At 55.5% G+C, this 26,821-nt stretch overlaps 1 protein-coding gene across 1 annotated transcript in view; it reads right to left on the minus strand.

Annotated features, from left to right (window-relative positions):
* ZFHX3 (zinc finger homeobox 3) overlaps positions 1-23,670 on the minus strand; it is a 125,807-nt gene extending 102,137 nt beyond the window's left edge. Inside the window, exon 1 of the mRNA XM_066194348.1 lies at positions 23,588-23,670. The gene's annotated coding sequence lies outside the window, so the exon portion shown is untranslated. The remainder of the gene's footprint in view (positions 1-23,587) is intronic.
* Between the last annotated feature and the right edge of the window lie 3,151 nt (positions 23,671-26,821).

A 26,821-nucleotide genomic window follows, 5' to 3' on the forward strand; every position in this document is an offset into this window, starting at 1 on the left:
CCCCACCTCTCTTGAGGGAGACTGAACGGAAACTGGGAGCGCAGCAGCACAAGGGCAGACCTGCCGCTGTTCCAAAGCAGAGAGGTATGAAGGAGCCACCCCAAAAGCAGCAGCACCCAGAGCCAGGGAGATCAGCTCAGGCAGCTGAAGCCCACGGGCACACACAGAACAGCTCCACCCCCGGGGACCATTCACCTCAGCCTTCGAGACACCTTCCCCGCCTCTGCATTTTCTCTTAATGTTTCATGATTTGAGCTAAAAATAGCAGCTGTCTTGGAATCACAGACTGGGTTGGAAGGGTCCTTAGAGCTTAGCTCGTTCCACCCTCTGCCACGGGCAGGGACACCTTCCACCAGACCAGTCTGCTTCATGCCCTGTCCAACCCAGCCTTGGACACTTCCAGGGATGGGGCAGCCACAGCTGCTCTGGGCAGCCTGTGCCAGGGCCTCATATCTAATCTAAATCTACACAATCTAAAACAGGTAACAACACCCAAGTACATTTTCAACAGGTTCAACAGCAGATATTCTTAGCCATCCATCAGCTCGGGAACTATGCTGGGGACAGACAGCAAATACCTGTGCTCACACAGGCCTGGGGAGACACTCCTGTGGGGTTTATTTCTGTCCTAACAGAGAGAGCTGGAAGTACTGTGAAGGCAAGAGGAATAAAAGAGAGAGCAATAAATGAAGACCAGGATCAAACATAAAGTGCATTTATCAAACACACTGTGAAAACTAACCCTGTGTCTCCCTTTACTGAAAGAACTATTGCCCCTTCTTCCACACTGCACCGGGGAGCTGTGCTGGAGAGGATGGGCAAGAGCTGTGATCTAAAAAAGGCAGAAAACTAGGCCAAGAGCAGCTGACACCAAAACGATGGAGAGAAAATACTGCCCTGGATAAAGGTTTCCCCTCTTGAAAGGCCTTGGGAGGCTTTGCACTAACATGTCTGCTGGCCTTGCTGCAATCAGCAGAGACCACCGATCCTTGATGAAATTAAATCGAGAAGCACATCCAACACACTGGAACATACAAAGTCTAGAATAACAAGAAAGCAACTAAATCCGAGGTTATGACAGGAAAACTCTGAGTTTCTGCAGTAAATTCAGGGTTACCAACTGGGAATTACACAGGAGGAGACAGACTAATGCACTGGTCAGGATGAACCAAAGGATGCAGCTGGACAAGTGGCACACAATCTCCAGGATGTTGCTCAGATTGTTTGTGGAGACAAGGAAGCAATAAAGGGCACATTCATAGCACTGCAAGGTCTCAGCTGGAATGACATGTTTGACTGTGACCACGTTAGAGAGAACACCTGAGCTGGGAGCAGAGGGGGAGCCACAGGTAGAGCAGGTGCTGGGGCAGAGGTTCTCCAGCACAAACCAAAGGCTCCCAGCCCTGCAGCGCCAGGCAGCTGGCACGGGCACTCGTGTGTGCTACCCCACAGTGCCCACACACTCATCTGCCTGCACGGCTAACACAGGAGCGCTCCTCCCCTGCCTCCAAGCTCAGCTGCTGGGACACAAACTCAGCAGCCCTCACACGAGCCTCGGGCATCACCAAGGCCAGTGCAGGGGAGGCTCATTGGTTTGCAAGTTAACTTTCCTGCTTTTCCCTATTTATTTCTTTTGGAGGAAGACAAGAACAGGCCACAGTGACTGTGCCACGCATTATGCCAGCGTTTGTCAGTTAGTATTTGTGTTCCAGCAAGGCAAGGACCAGGTAAGTGATGCCTTGGAGCTGCCCGCCCTTGCTGGAAATGCGCTGAGGAGCTGCTGGGGTTCTCAGAGCAGGTCGTGATCCAGCTGTGACACCTGCAAAACCCTGCTGGGCTGCCCCAGCCTCACCTGCATACCTGCTCACTGCCCACATTGGTACCTGCCACCACACGCTCCTCTACAGCTGCGGAGCAGCATGTGTGAGCACAAGCTTTCTAAATTTAGCCCTGCTTCTTCCTGCTCCAACCTCTCCTTCCATAGCACAGGAATAATGGTGGCAATCTCTTCTGGCAGCAAGCAGAACTAAAAGGATTAATCTGCTACATCTCTGTAAAAGTACTCCAATAATTAAGAGGAGCAACTGCTGAACAAGATTAGCAATAGACTAGAACAAAACAGAATAAGCAATAGGCACCTCTACAAAAGCACGTGCCGAGGTGTCACACCTGCCATCCCAGCCATCCAGCATCCCAACAGCAATGCCTGCTGCGCCACCCTCCCGAGGTTCAGCAGGCACTGGATGCAGACATGGCCTACTCCTTCTGCTCCCCTCCATCATGAGCCACTGCTGCCCCGCTGACGCTCTCACCAAACCTATTCCTGTATTGTTCTTTGCCATTTTTGAAGTGTCTGAAGAAAGCCCAAACACGGAGTGATCGGGTCCGGGTGGGCTCCTGGTCACACCATGTCCCAGCTCTGGTTACAGCCACCACACAGAGCAGTGAGCTCTGGGACAGGCGCCTGCTGCTTGGTCGGGCTCCGCACCGCCAAGGGGAACACCTGGGCTGGGAGGAGAGCCTGGCACGGCACGGGGACAGGCACACTGTGCCCAGGGTGTCCTGGCAGGGCATCCACCCCCAGCCTCAGCAGGCCACCTGAGCACAGCCTGCTCCAGCAGGAGGCACTGGGACACTCCCTGCTCTCCTCAGAGACTGCTCTACTCCCACTGCTTCAGGCTCGCTCCCTCTTCTCCCCACACTCCGCAGAGCCCTGACACTACGCGCTGGCTACAACCACCTGCCAGCACGAGGCAACACAGATACTTGAAGCACCACGACCTAAATTCTACTTCTGCACAAGGAAGAGTCACTCCAAGCACCTCCTCATGCAGCACTTACTTTGTTTCCTTTTACATTTAGGACACAGGTTTTCTAGCCCTCGCAGGAGGTTCAGGCACACGGGGGAACTGCAAAGGGAAGGTGACCAAAAAGCAACACCACAGCTAACAGAGAACGTGTAAAAGTGTTTGCCAGGCAACGCAGCAAAACAGGAAGAGTTGCACTTAAAAACCAGTAGGAGTTTTACTGCCCTAGCAGTGGGGCTGACAGGACCATCCACCTGGGTCTGCAACTCCTCAGGCCTCCTGCAGCGCTCCAGCACCAGCACGGGATGCTCCTTGCTGAGCACATCACCGGGGCACAGGTTCCCCATGTTGTGCTTCCCACCTCCAGACATCTCGTTCCAGTACTCCAGCTCTCTTCTCATCCTGTCCTCACTCCTTCATGGCTTAGTTCCCACTTTAGGGAGTTCAGTCTCAAAGAAATATCCTGGATGTTATTTCTCTTGAAAGTATTTGGCAGCAGATGATCTGAAGTTTTTCTTAAAAGGTGCGTGTGTATGCCAGAAAGGCCATCAGGCTCAGCAGTGCTCGTCCCAGGAAAACAGGGCAGAAGGAATCCAGCTGCTCCAGCCCACAGGCCCCAGGCACCTCGGGCACCCACACTTCCACTTCTTCACCGGATACACGAATGAAGCGAATCCCACGTGAGACCAGCTCTCTGGAGCGCAGGTTTTCCCACCTCTCCATGGAGCTGCCCGTCCCACTGGAGCTCCGAGGGTGTGCTTGGAGCAGCCTCAGCACCATCACCTGCAGCTCCAGGGCCAGCGCAGGTGTGAGGGCGAGCCCAGCAGTGGCTTAGCAGGAGCTGCACCTCTGGGAATGGATTCGGTGTCAAGTGTCAGCGCGTAAATTGCTATTGGCTTCCCAATAAGCAGCAGCAGTGAGCTAAGTGTTTCCCTGTGTCGTGCAGGCTCTCTCTGACTCAATACAGCAGTATTGACAGCACAATCACAGGGTAATCCAGGCCCCACTAACATCTCAGCACCTCCTCATTGAAAATACAGCTTCTACTTGGACACCAGCCCATTAGCACGGGCTTCATCACCAGTGTGCCCCCAACCCACGAGGACATGCAGCAGCATGGCCTCCTGACACTTCCTGGGGCACAGCCTAGGGCACCACAGAAAAGGGCTCTTTGCCACGAGAAATCACCAATGGAAAAAGGATGAAAGCTAATCAGAAAGTCTTTATGGCTCAAGTCTCTGTAGGTTCTGGAAAAAATTGGTATTTCCTTGCTAGACAAGAGAAGTTCATTCAGGGAATTAACTCTGTTCTTGCCCCTGACCCTCTGCCTGTCATCTGTCCTCACTATCTTATCTCTAAACCTTGACCACACGTTCCTCCAGGCAGCAGTTTATCCTTTCATTCACGGAAAACAAGAGACCTACACAGCACAAAAACCTACACCGTGCTCCCTACTGCAGGGCAGGGATGCTCTGGAAGATCCTTAATACTCCTCTGGCATTTGGAGGAGAGGGAGGATTGCTCATTTGCAGGTACCTCGTGTTACCAACCACTTGAAGACAAGATCACAAAGGGAAAAATGTTACCAAAGCTGTTGGGGACTGGTGGGCGCCTCGGGCTGGGTCCCTGCGGAGCTGGGGTCACCCACAGCTCCCCGTGCACGGCCCCACGCTCCCCTCGTGGAAAGGCAGCGCACTAACGGACTGCAGAACGGGCTGATCCACTCCTTCGGCTTTAATCTACGCCGGTAACAATAACAGCAGAGCCACGAGCACAGACCCCTCGAGGAGGGCGGCACACACCGCGCCCAAGGCCTCCAGCTGCCCCGCACAACTTTCCGACGGCCATCCACATCGATTCCACTGCCACTGCTGCCACAGAAAAAAGGCTCCTCTAAGGACCGAACCAGGAAACTAAGGATGCCTTTTACAACCACATCCCAACGTGCCTGGCACAGTGCCACATCTTTAACCAACACAACTCTGTCACGGCCCAGCACCGACACGGAACAATCTTCCACCCCACCAGGGCCAGCATCCAGTTACTGCGGAGCAGCAGACAAACCGAGATGGGAAGCGCTGCCAACAGCAGTACATGCTGCAGCCCCGCTCCCAGGCAGCCCAGCACCTTGCTCTCCCGCTGGACAAGGCATGCTGCACAGAGCTGAGCACAAGTGTTTGAGAGAGAGCCCCTCCGGCATGGCCAACGTGCTGCCATTGCTGGAATTTCACAGGCAGGGTCAGGAGCCTTCTGGGGAGACAGGGAAGATGATTCGGTCTGGAGGCAGATGAGGAGCAGACCCCTAGTTAGGAAGAGGTTAACACTGCTCCTGCCTGCAATCTGATAAATGCTCTGCAGAAAGCAGGTTCTCTCACTTTGAGATATGATGTCACTAACCTTTATTGATCCACAATCAGAGAACTTTGCTTATCTCTCTCCTGTGATATGCCCTCCTGTACTCAACTAGTGTTTAATACACTGCTGGGCATCTGGCACTCGCTACAGCTCCCACCACAGCTCTGCTGGCCCAGCAGGGACAGTGTCTGGCAGGCTGTGTCTAAGTTACAGACCTGCCAGCCCGAGGGGTAAAGGCAGGCGTGCACCCCACCCTCCCACCAGGAGCCTGCGCTCCAGAGACTGTTACACACCTGTACTGGGACACCTGGTGGGAAGAGGGGTGTCACAGCAGTGGACAGTGGTGCGACAGGCCTGCTGTACCCTCACCACACCGCACCCGAGGTGAGCACGTGCCCTCTGAAGTTACTCCTGTGGGAGTGTCTATCTTAACACAACTTTTGCTATTTTACAGAGACAACGCTTCACTTTTAGCCTCAACTTCCTTTCTAATATTTGAGGTGAAACACAAAGTTGGGTGACTAATACAGGAACTATCAATGAGGCACGTGCTCCGACGTGGCAGCACAGTGCCATAGACTGTATGCCCCGAATCCAGAGGGGTTTGTTTCCAACACACTAGTGATGCCTGAAAACAGCTCAACAGCCAGGTGGCAAAACCCATACCTTAAACAATTACATCAGTCACATGTAGAGATGACTGGAGAGGAGGTTCACGTGCTGTTTTTCTGCTAGATAACACACAAAGGAGCCGCCTGTGAGCTTGCCTCACGCCACCACAACCACAGCAATAATCACTCACACTGCAGGGCAGCTCTCACTCAACCCTGAAACCAGGAGCTCACAGGCTCAACCAAAGTGGAGGCACTGGAGAGGTAGAGTAAAACACCTCAAGATTTGCTTTGAAGGTTACATGGGAATTGGTCTTGTAAAGCTCTGGAAAAGACAGAGTATTAAGTTTTTCAACACATAAAAAATAGCTGTGATCTATTTTACTCACTATCCACCCAAAAACCCACATTCTTGTATCACTGCAGGCCAAGTTTTAGGGTAGGAGTTCAATTTTTTCCCTCTGGTAACTACAGATGATGAAGCATGGGCACGGGGTCCCTAATCCCAAAAGCAAGATCCTAAGGAGAACCACCATGGTCTCAGCAACATCCCTCCTGGTACAGCCAGAGCCTCCTTTGAGTCTGTGCTTCTGTGACTATAAACACACTGCTCTGCAGACAGGTCAGAGGAGAAAATTAAGAAGAATCTGTCCACTTTGCAAAGGTCAAATTACTATGTTACTGTTCTGATCCAGTCTAGTGATTCTTACAGTTTCAGACATGCACCAAACTTTCTTTTTTTAATTAAAGGTCTATTGAAACATGTGCTTCTTAAAATAGTAAATTACAGCCTTCTCCAATTTGTGGAAATAAATTAGGGAACACTGTCCGAATGCCAGCCTTGGCAGAAAGCACAAAAATCCCAAACTTAGACTTCCTGCAAGTCAAGAGACATTTGAATTAGAGGTTTTAGACTGTAAGCCGTTAATATTCCTGCCCAGTCATTAAGTTCACATACAGAACACTAAATATTTCAGGGTGCAAAGGAGAAACACACGGGCCAGTGGCCAGGTCACCTGTGTCTCTGACAGCTGGAGAGAAATCATCACTGACCCACCAGAAAGAGCTTCGGCTGATCCCAATCCCAAAGGCAAACCTGGGCAGGCAGGGAGATGCTGCTAATGAATGGGTTCCACCCTGATTCTGTCATCCCCTGTTGAGTGCAGTGCAGTATTTATGACAGAAGTCACCCCGGGTGATGCCCTGCTCCACAGAGAGCGGCTCCAGCCCCCGGACAACAGAAATGGGTGGAAAAATAAGCTGAACCCCTGACCCCTTACGCTCTCTGGCTAAAAGGAGTGAGGAATTATCTGCCATCCACAAAGTTCCACGAACCCTTTATCCAACCTTGGACTGTGGGACTCTTAGCTGTGGCCAGGAGGGAGCAAAAAGCCCCAAGGAAACCCTGAAAACTTCTTCTGAAAACAGTAGGAAAGCCTTGTTCCAACCTGCCTTTGCCTTGGACATCAGCATCAGCAGGCATGAACAGGAGTTAAATATCTCAATACGGCAAGGACTGAGTAAGGACTGAGTCACTTTTTAACAGCATCTTTTCTGAGGATCTGGTCCACACAGGATTTCCCTAGCTCTTCTAACCAGGGCAGGCAACCTGCAGAGCTGCTCCCCTTCAGCTGCCCACCGCTGCCAGCACTGTACCAGGAGCTACCAGAAACCTAAAGACATCATTTGCGCTGTTCGGCCGCTCAGACGTCTCCCCCATGAAAAAGCTTTCAGTGTAAATATATCCTGCTGCAGCTCAGCATCTCCACTCCATTACAGATCACGAGACTCAGCGATTCCCTGCCAAAGCAGCAGACTTGGAATAGTTACAATTTTTAATGTACAGTCTATACGATAACTTCACAACATCAGGGAAAACGCAGCTCTGTGCAGCCAGCAAGGAAGTGGCCAGATAAAGAACTTCATTGCTGGAGGATGCAGCTTTTAGATATAAGCATGCTCCAGGGCAGTCTGGAAGAGCTGTCTCAGACCAGCCCCAGCTACAAATTCCTACAGGGTATTTGTGGAAAGTGGATCTGCCTCCTCACAGAAGGCACTGCTGGATGCTGGGCAGAAGAGACACCACTGCTCAGAGTGCTCTGCACAAGCTCAGGATAAAATTGAAACACTACAGGCGCATCTTCTACCTGGCAGCAGTTTTATATGACAAGAACCTGTATTTCACTGGATTTAATGAAAGCAATGGTTTTTTACATCCCTTCACCACAGTATTGCTGTCACCACCTCCAAGACCTGGGTCATCTGCTCCAGCTACGGACCACTCCGGATGTGAATTCCCAGAAACATCCCTACTGCCAGCCCTGTAAATCCAGACAGCTGCACAGTTTTCTCCCAGTAAATGCCCAAACTGGACCCAAGGGGCCAACAGAAACCCCCAAGCTGAGCACCCCTCTCCTCACAGGGACCCCCAAACCTTGCATCCCACTCACTCAGAAGGCCTGGGCTGGGACCCAAGGGGCAGAATAGAAAGGGGAGGGTGGCTGCTGCTTCTCTTTATTTAAAAGGTGCTGCTGGAGGTAGAAACACATGAAAGTCCATGTAGGACAAGGGAAGGAATTATCCCTCCCATTGATTTTCGCTCTGGGGTATTAGAAAGAACACAGCATTTATCTGGAGATTTCTTCCCAAAGCTAGCTATGGACTTTCAAACGTAAATGAGACTTGAAAGGGGCTTATCTGGCAAGAATCCACTGAAACTTCACAGGGGAGGGGGTGTGGGGGAGAAATGGGGGGGCTTTCTGATCCGTGGCCTCTGGGACAGCTGAAAGGCCCCAGCCCAGCAGCCAAGGGGGCAGAGCCCCGGGCAGGCAGCAGGGAAGGAAGGAGCTGCAGGGCAGCAGGGCTCCCTGAATCCTCGTCTTCCAGCAAGCATCCCTCCTTCAGAGTCCCCCCTGCAGGCCCACAAGGCCAGTGGCATCGGGACCCCATGGCATGGACCACTCCAGGCCGGGGAAGGCAGAGGGCTGGGGCAGCTCCCTGGCCGGACACGGCCGAGGCACACGGGCTCACCGCCCCGCTGAACCATCCCCATCCCTCAGCGGCCAGGGCTGTGCACCCCGACCTGCTGAATCCCTTCTGCAGCACTCCCAGCAGGTCCCACCCCAGTGCCACCCACCCCAGTGCCACCCGCCCCAGTGCCACCCGCCCCAGTGCCACCCACCCCAGTGCCACCCACCCCAGTGCCACCCGCCCCAGTGCCACCCGCCCCAGTGCCACCCGCCCCAGTGCCACCCGCCCCAGTGCCACCCCCAGCCCCAAACCCCCCGCCCCAGCCCGGCGTGGGCTGCCACGCCACGGCCCCACCGGCCAGGAAAAGCCTCGGCAGCCTCGCCTCCCGTCGCTGTCTTTCCCAGGTAGCTGGGAGGGTGTAATTGGTGAGGCAGGAGATTAGAAATATCGGCAGCCTCTAAGTAAGACTTTAATTTACTGGCAGATCAATAGCGCTAGGGTTATATTGGCAAAGTGTCTACAACTCTATTGACTCACGCAATTCCTCTTATCAATTTATCAGAAATCTGGAAGCCAGAAGATATTGTTTGAAGAAAAAAGGCAGCAGGAGTTTGAACACTTAGCATGGGCTGCCCAATCAGGCACTCAGCACTAAGCGTTTTACAGCAGATGTATCAGCCGCAAAGGAGGCCAATATGATATGATTAAGAGCTAACTTGCTCCCTCACATGCCACACAGCCTTTTAAAGCTGCTTCTCACCTCAGACCTTTGCACTGAGACAGTCACGGCAACAGACAGAATCCCACCAGCCCAAATGGAACCAGAAGAATTCCTGTTTCACTCTGCAAGATCCTAAACTCAACCCCTCCTGCCTGGACCCTGCCCAGGCTCACCTGGCCTTCCTGCAAAGTCTCAGCTTTACGGAGTTAAAAGCCCACTACAGCATCAGGAATCTGTTCAGAAGGATTGCAGAAAAATCACCATTTCTGAACTTCCCCAGAAAAATTCAGCATGGCAGCAGGACAGGTCTGCAGTGCCACATCCCTTTGCCTTGCAGGGTGTGAAATGGAAAAGCAAGAGAAGGGAAAAAACACATCTCCCAGGTCTAAAAATCCAACGATGACAAACGCGGCCAGGGATAAGAAGCGTTTCTTCACCTCAGAGGGTGAAGTTCCAGCTGGATGCAGTGCTGCCCAAGTTACCACTCCACCTCAGTTTCACTCCTCCACCCTCACACAAAGGAGCACCAAGGCTCCAAATACAACCGTGGTGGTGACAAGTACCAAACCAGGGCCGAAGGGTCTCTGGTTTCCAGGTGGAACTTGCCAGTCCCCAGCCTCAGGCTGGAGGCTGTCACCCCTGCTACTGAGAAGCCACAGCCCTGCCTTCCAGGGGGAAAACAAAGGCTTAAAAACTAAACAGAAGTTGTGATGCAATAACCGTGAGAAAGCCTTGGCTGGAGGGCAGAAGGAGGCAGGGTGGGACAAGCACAACTGCCTGGGCTCCTGACATGGATGGGATGGCCGGGAGCCACAGCCCGGGCACCACCACGGCCCCCGGGACCAGCTCCTGCCCAGGGTCTCCTGGCTGCCCACCCCAGCTGGCCCAGAGCACAGCAGGTGACCCTCCAGCCTGCGGCTTGGGCGGCTCTGGCAGACCCAAACACCTGCGGGGCCCACGGAAAATCAGATGGAATGTAAGATTAAAAAGAGTAAAATCCTTGAGCCCCAACAAGGACACAAAGATACCATTCGTGCGAGGGGAAGAAACGCCTGCCCGCCCCTCTGTCAAAGCAAAAAACCAACACCCAGCTGGTGCTGAAGGCCTGCAATTCCCACTCCATCGCTGCCGTGCCCAGGTCACCCGAGCCACCCCAGGAGCCTCTCATCTGGTGAGAATCATCCACCCCATGGCATTTAAGGCCCTCAATCCCAGCATTAGAAAGCAAACACTTGGCATGGAGCTGGAGGACACATGGAGCTGGCTTGCTTCTGCTCCTCCACAAAGCAACCACCAGAGCCAGGGAGCCAACATTCCTCTGGACACGCAGAGCATCCAGCTACAGCGCCCACCTCAACCCCCCAGCAGACAGCTTTGTCCTGAGGTCCCCGAGGCTCTGCAGACAATTCCTGCAGCTGGGCCTGAACTCCCCCAAGGACACCCGGCACCCCGGGCAGAGGCAGCAGGAGTGGGAGAGCCGGGGAGCAGCTCAGACCACCGAAACGGGGAGAATAAAGACCTTCTGCTTAAGCTCCGGGAAGCAAGGAGAAAAAACACTAATTAACTCAGCAGCAAGTTGTTAGTATTTGCATACAAATGCAGCCACAAATCACGACAAACAAGGCAGGACAAGGCAGGCCCATTAGCAGACAGGGATCCAGCCCGGCTCCTGTGGGTCACGGCAGGCAGGCTGCCAGCGGCTCCCGGGGGGCACCGGCAACGCGCCCTTATCTCCACCAACACTCCGACAACAGCAGCCACAGAAGCCACAGGGATAAGGTTTCCCTCCACGTGAAACAAAGGAACGGGATGAATTCTTCAGTCCCAGTCATGAGCAAACTAAGAGCTGCCAGAGAAAGCCGAACTGGAAGCTCCTCACTCCGGCAGCTGCGCTGCTCCTCACCCGGGATCAGGGCAGGGCAGACTTCCCACCACGGCGGCTGGAAGGGACGGACAGACCCACGCCACAAAGAACAAATCGCACCTGACGTGGCAAAAGAATGCGCCCAAAAGCCTGAAACAAATGACCCGAGCAGAACAAAATCCAGCCACTGCCGCAGTTCAACAAGCTCGGCCCTCCAAAAGCCACTACAGCAGTGGGCTTTATCACACATTTCACCCGATGGTGCCTCCCTGCTTGGAGGTTTCTCCTCCTCGCCCGGCAGAGGCTGCAGGCGTGCTTGGCAGCAAGCCTCCCAGCTTGCACACTGGCCGGCACCCTGATGGACTCGGGGCGCGCTGTCTTTACACACTCTGCATTTGCCTAATGAGTCACTTATTACTGCCGAGGCCTCAGTATTACACAAAATTTACAATTTTTCCTCTTGCAAAAAGACAAAACCGGCAATTCGCTGCTTGGGGTTTTGCTGAACTGTGTGTTACTCCCCCCCCAGTCCCCTCAGCTGGGATCTCAGGGTTAAAAGAAAACCTCAGCAACTACCAGCTCACATCAGGGCTTAACAAAAAGAAAAAAAAAAAATCTGATTTCTAATTTTAAATAGGAAAACTCTCACTGGCAAGATCCCAAGAATGCTTCCACGGTGACTTCTATTAAATGCAAGTTTCTCATGGCTGCAGCTCCGAGCACAGAGCATCAGCCCAGGCAGGGAGCACAGCCTGGCCCTGCCACGGGGTGCCTGGAGCCCTGCGCACAGGGGAAGGTGCAGGGTCGGGGCAGGGCTGGGAAGCAGCAGCTCTGTATCTGCAGTCAGGCAGCAGCCGGGGCTCGGCCGCAGCATGACACATCCCAACAGGAGCCAAGCCTGAGCCAGCGGGCAGGAGCAGCACTGGAGCTCCACCACAACACACAGCTGAACCTGCACTGAACTGAAACACCGTTACAGGAGAAAGAGCCTGCACTAGATTTTTTACTCCTAAATGCAAAGTTTCAGAAAAGACATTACTGAAGAAATCCTAACAGCTATTCCCACACTCAGGTCCTGCAGCATCTGATTCAGAAACCATCACTGTGGCTTTTGAGTGTGTGTTTGCAGGAGAAATCACTTCTGCTTGTCCTCACCTGGGAGCCAGTTAAGATCACACTTTCACTCTGGGGTATGGATATTTTGCTTTACTAATGACTTTATAGAGAATACACCATTAAGAAATCATCAGTCTATGCAAACCATCAGAATCTGGAGGTTCTGCAGAGGAATCACCCTGTAACAACCAGGTAAAAGGACCTCCATACAAAGATGTTCCCAACAGAGCCCCCACTGCACTGGCGCTTGGATGTGGACGGGCAGACAGACCTCAGCGTAGAGTCTAAACACACCTGACGTACAAGCACACAGAGAACACACCACACACACAGCTGAGACCCAGGAGCACATCCAGAGCCAGCACAACCTGCACCAGGGCAGGGCACAGCGTGTGCCCAGCCACCCTCCCCTCTGCCAGGGCCCGCGCAGCCTCCGCCACCACTTACATCCCAGAACTCTGCTAAGTAAGAAAGACACAAAAGAGACTCCCTGGACGTGCGATTAGGCAATTGCTTAAATAAAACCAAAATCAGTTTCAAAAACTGCAGCAAATATTTGGTTTGGAACCGCAAAGAGCGCCGGACAGTGGAGGAGGGAGCTACCCTGGGAGGAGAAAGAGCCACCTGAGGCAGGTGTGGACCCCTCTGAGAAGAGGATCCAGATCCTTCAGAAAAGCACCGGGCAGCGCCGCTGCAGAGGAACGGGGGTGGAGGGGGAGCAAACAGATTGTTTGTTTATTTAAGCAGGTGAAGCTACAAAGAGAAGCCATGCAGGCTGCCAGCTGCAGGTGCTGGGTTCGCAGGAACACAGGGAGCGCAGCGGGGCATGAAGCCCTGGAGCAGTGCCAGAGCAGCACACGGCAGAGCCCAGGGACAGGCCCTGCCTGCCAGCAGCCACAGCTGCTCGCCCACAGCACAGCAATTGCCACCCAGCTCCCCACGCCACAGCTCCCCAAAGGACAAGGACGCCCAGAACGAGCCAGGGCACCGTGGGACCAGCTCGTCCTTCCATGGCAGGAGGAGCTCATCCTTCAGCTACGCCTAAGCCTCAGCCACAGCTCAGTTTCCTTAGGCGAGAGGGCTGCAAAGGGATCCTCTAAGGTAAACCATGCTGTACTCCTGAAAGGGCAAAACAGGAATAAAATGAAGATGACTCAAAGCAGTGCCTTCCTCCCAAGCACTCTACACTAACTGCACACTTAGGTCCCAGCCCCACACTGGGACCAAGCTTTTGGCTGGGGCAGCAGCAGAGGGAGCGCTCCTCTGGGCACAGTCCTTGGTTCTGCCTGCCTGCTCCCCTCTGCCCCAGCAAAGCCATTTCAACCTGTATCACAGAATTATTCCAAATTAAAGGGAAGCTAGCAAAAAAACAACCAAAAATAAAAACATTTTGAGGAAGCTTTTTCTCCCCCCATCCTTCAGCCGTTTTTCTAGCCCAGGTCCCTTCCCTAAACTACTTCCCTGTGCCACTGCCTCAAAGCTCTGTGTCAGCAAAAGGAAAAAGCACCCAGGGCAAGGCTGGCCTTGGCAGCAGCATCAGGGTCACACACAGACAGGACAGCAGCCCCCGCAGCCCCTCCAGGCCCTGCCTCAGCACCACGGAGCCCTGACGGGCATTCCCTGGCCGAGTCCCCACGCGCAGGTAAACAAGAGTTCAGCGCAGGCGCCTGAACCCAGCGGTGTGAACCTGCTCCTGTGAACAGGACACTCCTGTTTTGGTTTGAAATCAAGTTGCTTTGGTACAGCTCGTAACTGTTTCCAATTCAATTAAGCCAAACTAAAATAAACCCTCCTTGAACTGAAAATAGTGTCCACGGGGCATTCTAAATCCTTTGAAAAAATAATAATAAATCAATGCAAACTTTTCTAAGCAGGAAGAGTGCTGGTAAGCAGAGGGTATTTGTTCTGAAAACCTCTGAAACAGTCAGAATGTGAAGCCAAGCACAGTTTCCACCAGACACTTCTCGGAGCCCAACTGCACTGTTTACCTAAGACAGTTAAAAGAGTATCAGCAGCCAGCTTCAAAGTCACAGTCTCGAGTCCTAAACATGCCACAGCAACCTCATTTTAGGCAAACACAGGCTCTATTTTTGTTAAGTGTTCCTCTTCCTCTGCTGTGCAAGAGGCTCGTACAAGGAAGAAGGAACTTTAAAATACAAAACCAACCAAACAAAAAAAACTTTCACACTCAAGACACCGTGTGAACATTAAAGAACAACAGCTCTGTCCTTTCTCCCACAGTACTCACTGGAGCTATTTCTACCAAAAGAAGCTTTATTTTACCATTTTCTTCCTCTTTTGTAAACGACCTGCACCCTAAGACTCTCGGTCCTTTTCCTTCCAGCCACCAGGGAGCCAGGAGCCATCTCTGGGGCTCAGAACTGCCCTAGCCTCCTCACCTGGGCCATGGGGCTGACTTCAGGTCCCCATCGCCCTCTGTGCTGGTCACACACAGCCAAGGGCATCACCGGGAACTGTTCAACGTCCAGGTAACGCCATTGATGGAGACAGCTGAGCCTCAGCAAAAGTAAATTCAAGCAGCAGTTGAGAAATCACCCAGTCCTGCACCATGGTCCAGCAAGGCCTTCAACTAGACACAGACACAGCTTTCAACAGGCAGAGGGGAAAACTGTGACCAAAATATTCCTTCCCTCCCCCTCCTAAAATGCTATGCTTCAATGGCAGCTGGAGCTTCTTTGGTTTCTCCACACTTCTTTTCATTTTAAAACGCAGAAGACCAACTGAGCAGCACCAACAGCAAAACACCCATGCCTGTGCCCAACACCTCTCCATTCTTTTCTCCAGCGGTAGAGAACTTCAGATCTCCAGAGGACAGCCGGCGCCTCTTGAGGAATCTCATCGAATGCATCTCACTGACCACTGCTACTTCACGGGCTTCGTACCCAGAAGCAAGAAGGGGCTAAGAAAAAGACTGCCGGGGGGAATAAAAGCCAGAGTCCTGACATCCAGTTCCTGCCTAAAGTAAGCAGACATCCACACAGACAGTGGCCCCGTGGACTCAAGGAAGGAAACCTCCAGCCCCAAGAGAGCATCCCGTCACTCCAGAGACACCAAGGGATGCTCAGACGAGGAACATGGCTGGAGAAGTGGCTGGCTGGACACTTCCAGTTGCACTGCCAAGAGCCAGAGGACCTTTCAGGGGGTGTCTGGCAACCAGGTCTGCAGCCCTAGGCACAGCTGGGAGGTTTCAAGAGAAGAGAAGTCAGCGGTGCTGCTCCTTCTGTGATGCTGACCTCAGCCACTGCTGTGCAGAGCAGAGCACAACCCTCCTCCTCCTCCTCTTGCATGGGCTCCAAGCAATCCCCCGGGCACTTCCAGAGCCTGGCTCTGCTGTTCACACATCTGCAGTTCCAGGTGAAACCGCTGCAAGCCTGCCATGAAGGCTGCTTTTCACGCAGGGCTGCGCTGGCACCAGACCCACCACCTGGGCCATTTCCAGGACCTCATGCAAACCTCCGGGACTTCCACGTCGCCCAAAATAAAGAGGAAACAGTGGAGAGGCTGGTTAAAATAAAGCAAGCAAGGGAAAAAAAAAAATCTGTGGCAGCTCCTTCAGACAGGCACTGCTATTTGCCAAGTAGCTGGTTTCTGAAATAGCAGAGGGGCACGTGGTGCTGACCACCAGGGCTGGGCATCCCACAGCGGCAAAGGGCACGGGCTGGCAGCACTGTCCGGCTGCTCTCCCCTCTGCCAGCCACAAGGTGCTGCCACAAACCCCACCCTGCCGGCCCTCCTCCAGCACCAGCCGGCTGTGGGGCAGTGTGTGCCTCTTGTCCACCAGCTCACTCCCTGACCAACAACACAACGCAGCCAGCAGCACGCTCCACCTGCTGCGCCTCCTCCAGCTGTGCTGCAGGCCCAACACCGTGCCCGCAGGAGAACGCACACCTGCCTACTGCTTCACGTGTGCCTTCACTCGGACTTGGGACTCTCCAGGACTACAAACCCTGGCTAACACTCCAGTGCTCTGTGCCCCAGAAAGCAACACCACCAGGAGGGATGAGATGCTGCCACAGAACAAGGACCAAGCAGCTCCATTTCTCCAGGACCACAGCACAGGTCCCCAGCACGATGCCCCGCTGGGAGGTGCTGAGGTGCTCTGGACAATCCCCCCGCTCCACAGCTGCCCCCAGCACAGCAGGTACTCCCATTTAAAATTTAAGGAAGCAACAATGTGCTGAGGATTTAGAACGCGTTATGATTTTTCACAATCAACCCCCACTTACAGTCCCTGCCTGTGAACTGTGCATCATCCCATTTCATCCTCCAGCTGAGGCAAACACTTGGTGTCTTGCCCAAAGTCAGCGTCACAGCTGAAACGGATCTTTTGACTTCCAAACAAGCTCACGGTGGTAAGCTGCTTTTAACTGTCTCTATGGAAGATGAAAAACTGCAAGAAGAAAGGAACTGGGGAAGGAAGTATGTAAGACTAAAAGAGACAAAATTAACAGGAGAAAATTAAAGAGGAGAAATTTAGGCTCTGACATCTGAAGTAGCTGTGTAGGAGCGCACGTCTGGGTGCTGCCGACCCAGCTTCCAGAAGAAAGGCCAGAGCACCCATCCCTCAAAGCCGGATGCGGAGGCGCTGACTGCAGCACCCTGGGGACACGGTGAGCCCTGCCAGCCCCGAGTCCCACCGGGAGCCTTCATCTCCAGTGCCTGGGCCCAACAGCGTCCTGGGCACCTGCTGTCCCCAGCAGCACCGGGGAGGGATGCCCTGCTCCTCCACATCGCTGAATATGAGTGACAGCGGGCCTGCACCGTGCTGGCGGCCGGGGCGCCTCGCTCCGACACCAACAAAGCAGAAGGTTAATTTGAACCTCACAGCCCTGCTGCTGCGCGCTTGTGCCTCCTCCTCGCCCTCCCTCCCCGCTCTCCTTTCTGTGCAAAGCCTGACATCTACAGTTCTGTCTGGCACAGTCAGGGGCTGCGGTGGGAACCGTGCAAGGACACGGGGACGTGGTGGCCGGCCGCCCTCCGCTCCCCGGCCTTCGCTCGCTCACACGGCACAGCACAAAGCGACCTCAGCCCGACCGGGGGACACGCACCAGGAGCACAGACCACCCGGCAGCACCGCTCCAGCGGCCAGCAGCACACTGCTACAGCTCAGCCGAGCCCGGCTCCTGCGCCGGCACTGACAGCCAGCACCGTCCAGCACCGCACGCCCCGGAACCACAGCCCGGCAGCGTCGCCTCCGCAGCCGTCGCGCAGGAGCCTCCTGCACCCTGCACGGCAGGGCCCCTGCGCTGCTTTCCAGGTATCCAAGGGGCTGGGCACCAGCCTCTGCAACAACAGAGGTACAGCTGAAAGGCACAAGCCGCTGTGCACAGCCTCAATCCAGAACACCTTCACAGCGCAGGAGCAGGGCCGGTTTGCAGACTCTGCAGCTCCCAAACCTGTGCCTCAGACACCAAGCAGCCCCGTGCACTTCCCCTGCTCAGTCTCCTGAACCAATCTTCAGGCCTGCTGACATGCTTTCTCAGCACATGGTACCTCAGCAAACACGCCTCGGGGAGGAAGCCCCGGATTCTGCATCATCTCAAACAACAAGCACCTGACGGCAGCTGTGCACAGCTGTGCCTGTGCACCCTCCTCACCCCCCCTTTCTTCACTCAACTCCGTTGTAGCAAGAAGACCAAAACCCTCCGAGCCCGCCACCAGACGTCACGGTCACTGAGGAAACCCGGCGTCCGACCCGGCAGGATGAAGCACATCATCGCCACGTTACCATCAGCAATGCCATTTGCGTGCTGAATTCCGCACCCAGTGTCGGTCTGTTTGCACACGGCAGCCGCTGGAGGAGCACGAAGGAGGGTTAAAGCTCCTGCTACCCAACTAAGCCAACCAGCCATTTTGGGGCCAGGCGGCCACCAGCCAGGAAAGCGTGGCTGGAAGCCTGAGGTGGGCTCAAGGCAGGACACAGGGTAGGCTGCTGTTGGCACCTGAGGGTTTGGGAATAACTCCCATCTTCCCTGGGCAGGGACCCGATGCTTCAGCAGGCACGCCTGGGCCATGAAAATAAACACTAAGAGCTAACGCATTACAGGCCCTGCAAGCTCCGCTTTTCCCAGACACCGGGGCAGGTGGAAGGCAGGAAAAAACCTTGTACCAGAGCTGCCAGGCACATTGTCTGCTCCAGCATTACTGCCGAGCCAAGGAACCTGCACAGCTCAGCCCTCGCCAGATTTAATACCTGAATGCCTGGTTACCACAGGGCCAGTATCCTCATGCTCAGCAGCAACGCGCACCACGCAGCTCAGAACACATTGTGAAAGGTTTGTTTTCTGGGGGGAAAAAAGAAAAATACTGCCGGTCCTCTTTGCCTTTTCATCGCGAGAGGCATGTTTGGCACTTGTGACATAATGAAATCACAATCAACAGCCAAGTGTCTCTCCCAGCAGCAAACTCAAGGGCAAAGCCGGGTGGCCGCAGCCTGCCAGCAGCACCCGCTATTGTGCCACCGGCCCTCCACCTCAGCAGCAGCACCTGGAACATGGTGGCAGCCACCAGCAGCTGCGGCCTGTGTTGAACCCCCTTCCTGACATCCCCGACCAAAAAACAATTTCGTGTGGGGACAAACTTGGACGGCGCTCGCAGGCACCTCCGACACACACAATACACACCTGGCGCTCGTACCCGCGCACAGCCGGCGTTGCTGTGGCGACGAGCACCCACCTCCCGCACCGACAGATGGACACGTCTGTCCGGCACCGCCGGCCAGGGAGCGCTGGGAGCTCTGGCCTCTTGCTGGTGTGAGACCTCAGCGAGACCCGCAGCATCTCCGAGGGAGCGAGGAACGCAGGGGTGGCCAGGGCTGGTGGGATCCCCAACCCTGCAGCAGGACCGCTGCCGGCAACAAGGGAAACCCGACTCGTCCACCCTGTTTTGTCGTTTGCTTTTTTTTTTCTTAATACTAGCCGGAATTTATCTATTTCTCCGATCCCTGCCTACACACGAACCCAACCTCGGGAGCAAACAAAAATGCCTGAATCGCAGCTCAGAGACAAAGCAGAAGGCGAGCGGGCGGCCTGCTCCCGCTGCCCTCACCTCACCCCTCGGCGCGAGGCGGTTATATTTAGGTACCGCCACGGTCTGCGGTGCCGCGGCCCCCTCGGGCACGGCGCAGAATGCAGATTTTCCAGACAACAGACCACAACAGCTCCGTCAAAACCATTAGAGGCTGCGGCGCCCAGGCCTGCGCACAGATGTTTTGATTCCCACTCTCCTGCCACGACAGCCCCCGACAGCCCCATCGCTGTCGCCATGCGCTGGACACCCAGCCTGAATTCTGGCTGTCGAGGAGGGAGGCAGGAGAGAAGGGCAGCCCGCTCCCCAGGGAGGAGCTCCTCTCTCTCCAGTCCCCCCCGCATCTCCCCGGGGATGGAGAGCCTCCCGCAGGGCTCCCAGACGGCGCGGGGGATGACCCACCCTTAGGGAACAGGAGCAGCGCAGCGGGGACAGCCCCCACAGGCACCTGCTGTGGCCGCGGGGGCCTCTCCCAGGCCGAAGCCCCCACGGCCGTCAGTCGCAGGAGCCTGCGAGCGGCACAGGGGTCCGGCACGTGCTGGGCTGGAGGGACCTGTCGTGACCCGGCTTTGTTCGCAGCCCACTTCTCCTGCCAGCCGGACGCACCCACCGGTACACGGCCCCCAAAGCCACACAAAGGCCGAACCTTGGCCGCGCTCTGACGAAGGGATGCAGGAGCTGTGAGACACTCAGCCTCTCCCAAGCCTGTCCCTCCGGGATCGATCTCCGCAGCGCACGCACACCTCCAGCCTCGGCAGGGCCGGCGCACGCCGCCGCCAGCACCCACAGAAGATGGTTGCCGAAAACTCTCCCACCGCAGACGAGAAAGCAACACTGGCAGGGAAACGCACCCACGAGGGATCGAGCCCCCGCAGAACAAAACAGCACGTGAATAAAGTTGATGCAAAAGCCCACTAGTCCTTTTTCTGCTTCTCCACGCAACATTTTTTTTATTATTATTACTGCTATTGCTGTTATTTTGGAGAGCGGAAGGAGGTGTTAACAGGGAAGCTGACGCAGCCAGCTGCGCGTCCATCAGTTTGGGATTCAGAGATTCCTGCTGAAGCCGTTCGACCACTGGCCAGGCCCAAAGCAAATCTGCCGCTCCTGGCCTCCGGCACGACACCGACAGCAACCGGGGCGGGGGTCAACGCAGGGAGATGAAAGAGGGACACACGCCTCCGCTTTTGTCAGAGCAGCCACCGCTGGGCCCCGGTGCGACAGCGACCACCACGAGGCCAGGCGACGGTGCCAGGCACACGGGGCCGCCCGCGCCGCCCCGGCCTGCCAACAGCACCTTGGCTCGGTCCTGTGGGAACAAAAGGCAGCGGCAGGGTGGGAGGGAGGGTCTGGAGGCTCCGCAGGAAAGGACCAGCGCTGCTGCGGCCGGCACCGCCGCGCGGGAGAGGGGCTGGAGCCAACTTCCTGCTGCCCTCTGTTCCCAGAATGACCACGTTAAAAAGAAAAAGAGGAGGAGAAAAAAAATACAAATACAGCAAAGCAACTTGTGGGGCCAGATGCAGAATTTCACTCCCCTCTAACGTGCCTTTTCTTTGCTTTTGTTCCAGTCGAAGGCAGCCTGCGGAGCGGGACCGGGCAGGAGGCAGCTCAGGCAGCCGCACAGGGGAAAGCCCTCGGCCGGCGGCAGAGCAGGAGCCTGGCGAGCCCTGGGCCCGGCCGCAGGGCCGGCGCTTCACGGCGCTGGGGAGCCCAGCGTGATGCTGCCGTCGGGGGCCTGGGACACCCCCTCGCCCCCCTCCCGGCTGCGGCAGCCGAAAAGCCACGCTCCGTCTCCGCTCGGTGCCGGACCAGACAGTGCTCCCTAATGAGGGAGCATTACAATCAGCTTGTAATGCTGAATTTTTAATGCTGCCGAGGGCTCTGTTACATAATAAAGGGGGGAACGGGAGCAGAGGGCGGCCGGCGGGGCAGCCCGATCCCCCCGGCCCACTGGCCACCCCTCGCACCCCCTGACCCGCCGCTTACCGCCAGCGCCGCAGGACAGGGCGCGCACGACGCCCATCGGAGCTCCTGCCCTGCCGGGAGGGTTGCACAAACTTTCCTCAAGTGCGTGGAGGGGTGATGCCAAAACGCTGGCTCCGCACTCTGCCGCGGCTCGGCCGGGAAATGATTTAAAAGCAAAGTTCACGAGCATGTTAACGGCATGCTCTCGTATGTCCCCGCACACACGGGCTGCGCTGCGCCGCTCAGTAATACCCTAAGACTGTAAATCTATAACCACTGCAATGATTTAGTGATTAAAAACATGATAACATATTGTGTAACTGCAAACCACAGAATCCCTGCCAACTCTCCTCCGAGATACAGGAACAAAAATACAGAAAATGTGTTGCTCGCAGCGGTCTTCCTAAACTCGATGGAAAGATTTTAATAATAATAATAATGCAAAAAACCCCAGAAAAACAAACCCCAAAAACAAAAACCCAACCCAGACATCAGAAAAGGCTGGTTATAAAGCAAGGCTAGAAAAAAAATATTTAAAAGACGGAATTTTAAATACGGATCTTGCTCTGACAAATTACAATCTAAACATGCCTCGCTTTTTTCTCTTTTTAAGTTTGTCGTAACTGGAATAACTGGTCTTGTGTGATGTCTTGCATATTCAAAGTGCTTTGTAATAGGATACGGAGACCAAACCTTATTTGCCTAAACTCAATGGGTTTTATTTTTTCCCCTCGCTCCCCCCCCATTTCTTTTCCTTTTATTTTCCCTCCTCCCCCCCCCCCCCTTTTCTCCCCTAACAGGGGGAGGGTGCGGGGGGAGGCAAAAGGAAGCGAGGGCTTTAAGCTGTAAGGAAAATACCTGAAAGGGGAAGCTGCAATCCGTAATACAGCGAGGAAAGCCAAATATTATACATATATTTTTAAAGGCAGCTATGGGAGTTTTGGCCTCTAAGCAGCCAACTTGACCCCATTTTCTCTATTCTCTTATTTCCTCCGTTGCAGGATTCCTGCACCTTCAGTCGTATTCGAACTCAATGTGACCCTAAGGAGGGAGTCACCGAGTCTCCAGAAAATTGCTCCATATTAAACAGGAGCAAGAAGAGGAGAAAGACAGACAGCCGGCGCAGAGGGGACACGGCTGCGTGAGAGTCCAGGACATACCGAGAGCAGCCCCAAGCACAGCGGGAGAAAGAAACAGACCTTACTCGGAACCAATTTTTGTTTGTTTGTTTGTTTTTTTAAAAAAGGGGGGGGGGGGGGCGCGAGAGAAACTGGAAAAAAAAAAAAAAAAAGACAAAGACACAGACACAAACGCAACCCAAATTATAAATAATTCACAGTCCGAATCCCGCGAGTGCGTGGCACCCACGCACGCCGTACACAGCCGGGGCACATACACACACACACACACACACACGCTCCCCTCGGAGGGTGCGCGCGGCAGCGGGAACCCGAGCGCGGCGGGTCCCGGCGGGGACCGACAGGCACCCGCGGTTCACGTAGCGCGATAAGCGCCGGGCGATGCAGCCCCGAGTCATTAACCCCGGCCCCGAGCGGGCTCGGCCTGCGGTGCCGCCCGCCCCCGCCGCGCTCCCGCACCGAGCCGCCCCGCGGGGAACAAGAATCGCCGTTACTGTGCGTGGCCAGGCCGTGCGGGCCGCGGGGCGCGGGGCTCCGCGGGGCCGGGCCCGCCGCCGCCGGGGCAGTTTTCGGCACTTTCTTCGCCCCTTTGTTTTCCGGCGCGTCCCCGGCGCGGAGCGGCGGCGGCCCGGCGGGGTCCCGGGGGGCGCGGGCTCCGCGCGAGGCCGGGCCCCCGCCGCCGGCCCCGCCGCGCACAAAGCGGCCGGGCGGGCGCCGCGCTCGCTGCGCGCCCCGCGGCCATGGCCGGCGGGCGGGGCGGGGGGGGGGGTCCGCGGGCGCGTAGCGGCCCCCGCGGCGCCGGCACCTGCGCGTCCCCGGCGGCGGCGGCGGGGCTCCGGGACGGCGAGCGGCACAAAGTTTGCTGGGGGATCCGGGGCGGTGGGTGGGAGCGGACGGGAGGGGGGGCCGGACCAGCCCCATGCAAAGCAGCCCGGGCGCCCCGAGCAGGAGGAGCCCGAGCGGGGGGACAGGGCAGAAAAGTTGCCACTTACGCGGTCGCTGCTCCGGCGGCGGCGGCGCTTTTAATCCCGGGCGGCGGCGCGGGGGCTACAGATCCCATGCAGGCTGCGGCGGCTGCGGCGGCAGGAGCGCGGGGCTCCGCGGAGGGGCCCGGGGCAGCAGCAGCGGGAGCCGGGGGCAGCAGCCGGAGCCGAGCGGGAGCCGCCGCCGCCGCCGCCGCTGCCCAGCAGCAGCATCGTTGTCGGGGAGTTTGCAGCCCCCCGGAGAGAGGGGGCCGCGGGCGGCGGCAGCAGCAGCGGCGGCGGCGGGTCGGGGCGGAGCGGCGGGCGCGGAGCGGAGCGGGCGGCGGGCGCGGAGCGGGCGGCGGGGCTGGCGGTCGCCGGAGCAGGAAGCGCCCGGACTCAGATCTGATGATTGGGAAGAAAAAAAACTCTTTGGATCTTTATTCTGCTAATTAGTTTCCTGCAAAAAATGGCTGATTAGTGCAGTGCGCATGTGCCTCATTACCCAGGCACGACGGGAAGGGCTAATTAGCCACCTTCTGGATCAATAAGATTCAGCCCAGGCGGCGGGGGAGGGAGCGAGCGCGCAGGAGCGGGCGGGGGGAGCGCGGCGGCGGCGGCGCCGCACCGAAACTTGGGGCAAGCGGCCGGCCCCCAGCCCGCGGCGGGGGGGCCCGGCCCGGCCCCGCTCCGCGCCCCGCCGCGCTGCCCCGCGCAGCGCCCTGCCCGCGCGGCGCCGGGCCGGGCCGGGGGGCGCGGGGCCGGCCCGCGGCTCCGCACCGCTCCGCGCCGGCGGGACCTCCGCGGGGCCACCTGCCCCCGCGCCCCGGGCGGGGCCGCGCCGCCCCGCGCAGGGCAGAGCCGGGGCGGGCCGACCCCCGCCGCCGCCGCCGCTGAAGTTTCCCCGGGAGCCGCCGGGAAAGTTGCGTCCGGCAGCGAGCGCAACTTTGCGCGCCGGCCCCGCCGCCGCCGCCGCCCGCGGCATCCCCGCGGCATCCCCGCGGCGCGGCCCGGCCCGGCCCCGTTCAAACTTGGCGGCCGCCGCTCCGAGCGGGCCGGCGGATCAATGCGGCCGCGGCCAGCCGCGCTGGGAGCCGGGCTACAGGTTTCACCAGCCATCGCTGGCAACAGCTTTGTCATTTTCTAAAAATAAGAAGCTAAAAGTTATTGTAGAAGAAGGGGCTTTTTTTGTCCCCCGCACAATGTGCCTTTTGTGAGTTTAATGCCATTCTGGGGCTCTCTATAGCCCCGGACAATGGGGAACTCCAGGAGGCGGCTGTGCCTCTGCCTTTTTTCTTTCTTGCTTTCTCTTTTCTTCCCCCCACCCCCTCCTCTTTTTTCCCCCTTTTTTCTTTTTCTTTTCTTTTTTCTTTTCTTTTTTTTCCTTTTTTTTTTTTTTTTTTTTTTTTTTTAGGAGAGGATGCAACATTCCTCCAGTCCCACCAGAACCTCTGCTTTGATTAAATAAATATTTCTCTAGCCTAACGGTAATGTTTTTCACTTTCTGCTCGGGTCCATGTCCGATTATTATTTAAAATTTTTATTTCCAGGAGCTCCAGGAGCTTGTCCCTCCCCATTCCAGCCCTAGTGAGAAATGTAGATGATCGCTGGGAACATGGGATTTGAATTTTAGGAGGAGGTGAACCAGTAAAGAACCTCTATCCCGACTTCAGGAATTTGGTTTTTTTTCATCTTTCTATAAGAGACTATTTTTATTATTAGCAGAAATGCATTTAAATTAAATGATGTCTTGAAAATCTAAAGAAGCTCCTTTTTTTGCCTCTTTTTTTTGCCTTTTTTAACCTTTTTTTTTTCTTTTGCATTTGGTTTTTTTTGGGTTGTTTTGTTTTGGTTTTTTTTTTTTTTAATTTTCATAATAACTCAAATAATTATCTTCCTGGTTTGTTTCATAGCTCTGAACAAGGAATGCAGTTGCGGTCAGTTTTTCCATTTGGGAGAACCTTAATGTACGTGTATTTTATACTGCAAGGTAATAAACTGCATGTTTGTTAGTACCTATTATATTGAAATGTCTTGAGTTTTCCTTGTTTCTTAACGTGGGGGTTGACGTTTGGAATTTTGACAAGTCCCTTTAAGTGGGATGGGGGTGAAGGAAGAGGACGGGTGATGAGGAATTTGACTGTACTGTTGATGCATTGCTGGAAGTGTCTTGTGTTTGCGAGAAGGTCGCAGGTTTTCAGACTCAGGGTTCGATGGGTGCCACGGTTCTGTGGATGTTGTACCTGCAGCCCTGGTGTGCCCAGTGACCCAGGCGTGCTGGATGTCAGTCCTGGTGGTCGGATTGACTCCAGAGGGGGATCAGTTTGCGTTTAAAAGCTGCCCTTAAAAATCTGTCAGTCCCTGCTTGATACATGTCTGTCTGGTTTTATGGAACAATTGTTAATGTACTCATCTTAAAAAAAAAAAAAAAAAAAAAAAAACCAACAAAAACCAAACAACCCCCACCAAAACAAAACAAGAAAACAAAAGCAAACAAACAACCCCGAACCCTAAAAAAAAAAAAAAACCAAGCAAAAAAAAAATTTAAAAAAAAAAAAGCCAAAACAACAACAACACATCAGAAACCAACTAAGCCCCAAACCATGGAGCCCTGTGGGAATCAGAATTTTTCGGGGCTGCTTGGTGCGCTGCCTGGGAAGGTGCATGTAATTTGTAGCTGTTGTTCTTGCTGAACGTGAACCAAACGTGGGTTGAGGAAGAAGTTGAGGCGAGAATAAAGTAACCCTTGTCTTAGCACTTGGGATAACTTGGAAAAGTGCCTCTTTTCCCCTGAGGCTGTGGATCTGGTGGCCCAGGCTGCGGGTGCTGCCTGTGGCCAGACCTTTTGCAGAGCAAAGCAGAAGGAAACGCGTGGGGAAGTTGGGGAGCAAACGAGCGCCTGTGGATGCTCCAGAGAGAGGCTCCTCCACAGGGACGTGTGCGGGCGCGGGCTGGAGCCATGGAGGTTGTCTCCGCGCTTGCATCGTGAATTCGAGCTGTGTGCCGCTGTCCTCTAATTTCCCATGACAACATATGGATCCCATAAAGGCAAACATGCCGAAGTGCATCTGTCTGGGTAGTTAACACAAACCAAACATCCCCTGCTCGCAGATCCCGCTGCTCCTCTGGCCGTGCTGCGCGGAGCCCTCCTGCGACAGCCCCTCGGTGCTCCGTCTTTCTTCTCCGTCACGCTCCCGGGACGAGCCCGAGTGCCCCGGGAGGGAGGAGGGCAGCAGGCGCCGGGTCAGAGGAGCGGAGGGGTTA

The sequence above is a fragment of the Chamaea fasciata genome, unplaced genomic scaffold (assembly GCF_029207755.1).
Source record: "Chamaea fasciata isolate MVZ Bird 193981 ecotype frontalis unplaced genomic scaffold, bChaFas1.0.hap1 SCAF_12, whole genome shotgun sequence".
NCBI classification, from domain to species: domain Eukaryota; kingdom Metazoa; phylum Chordata; class Aves; order Passeriformes; family Sylviidae; genus Chamaea; species Chamaea fasciata.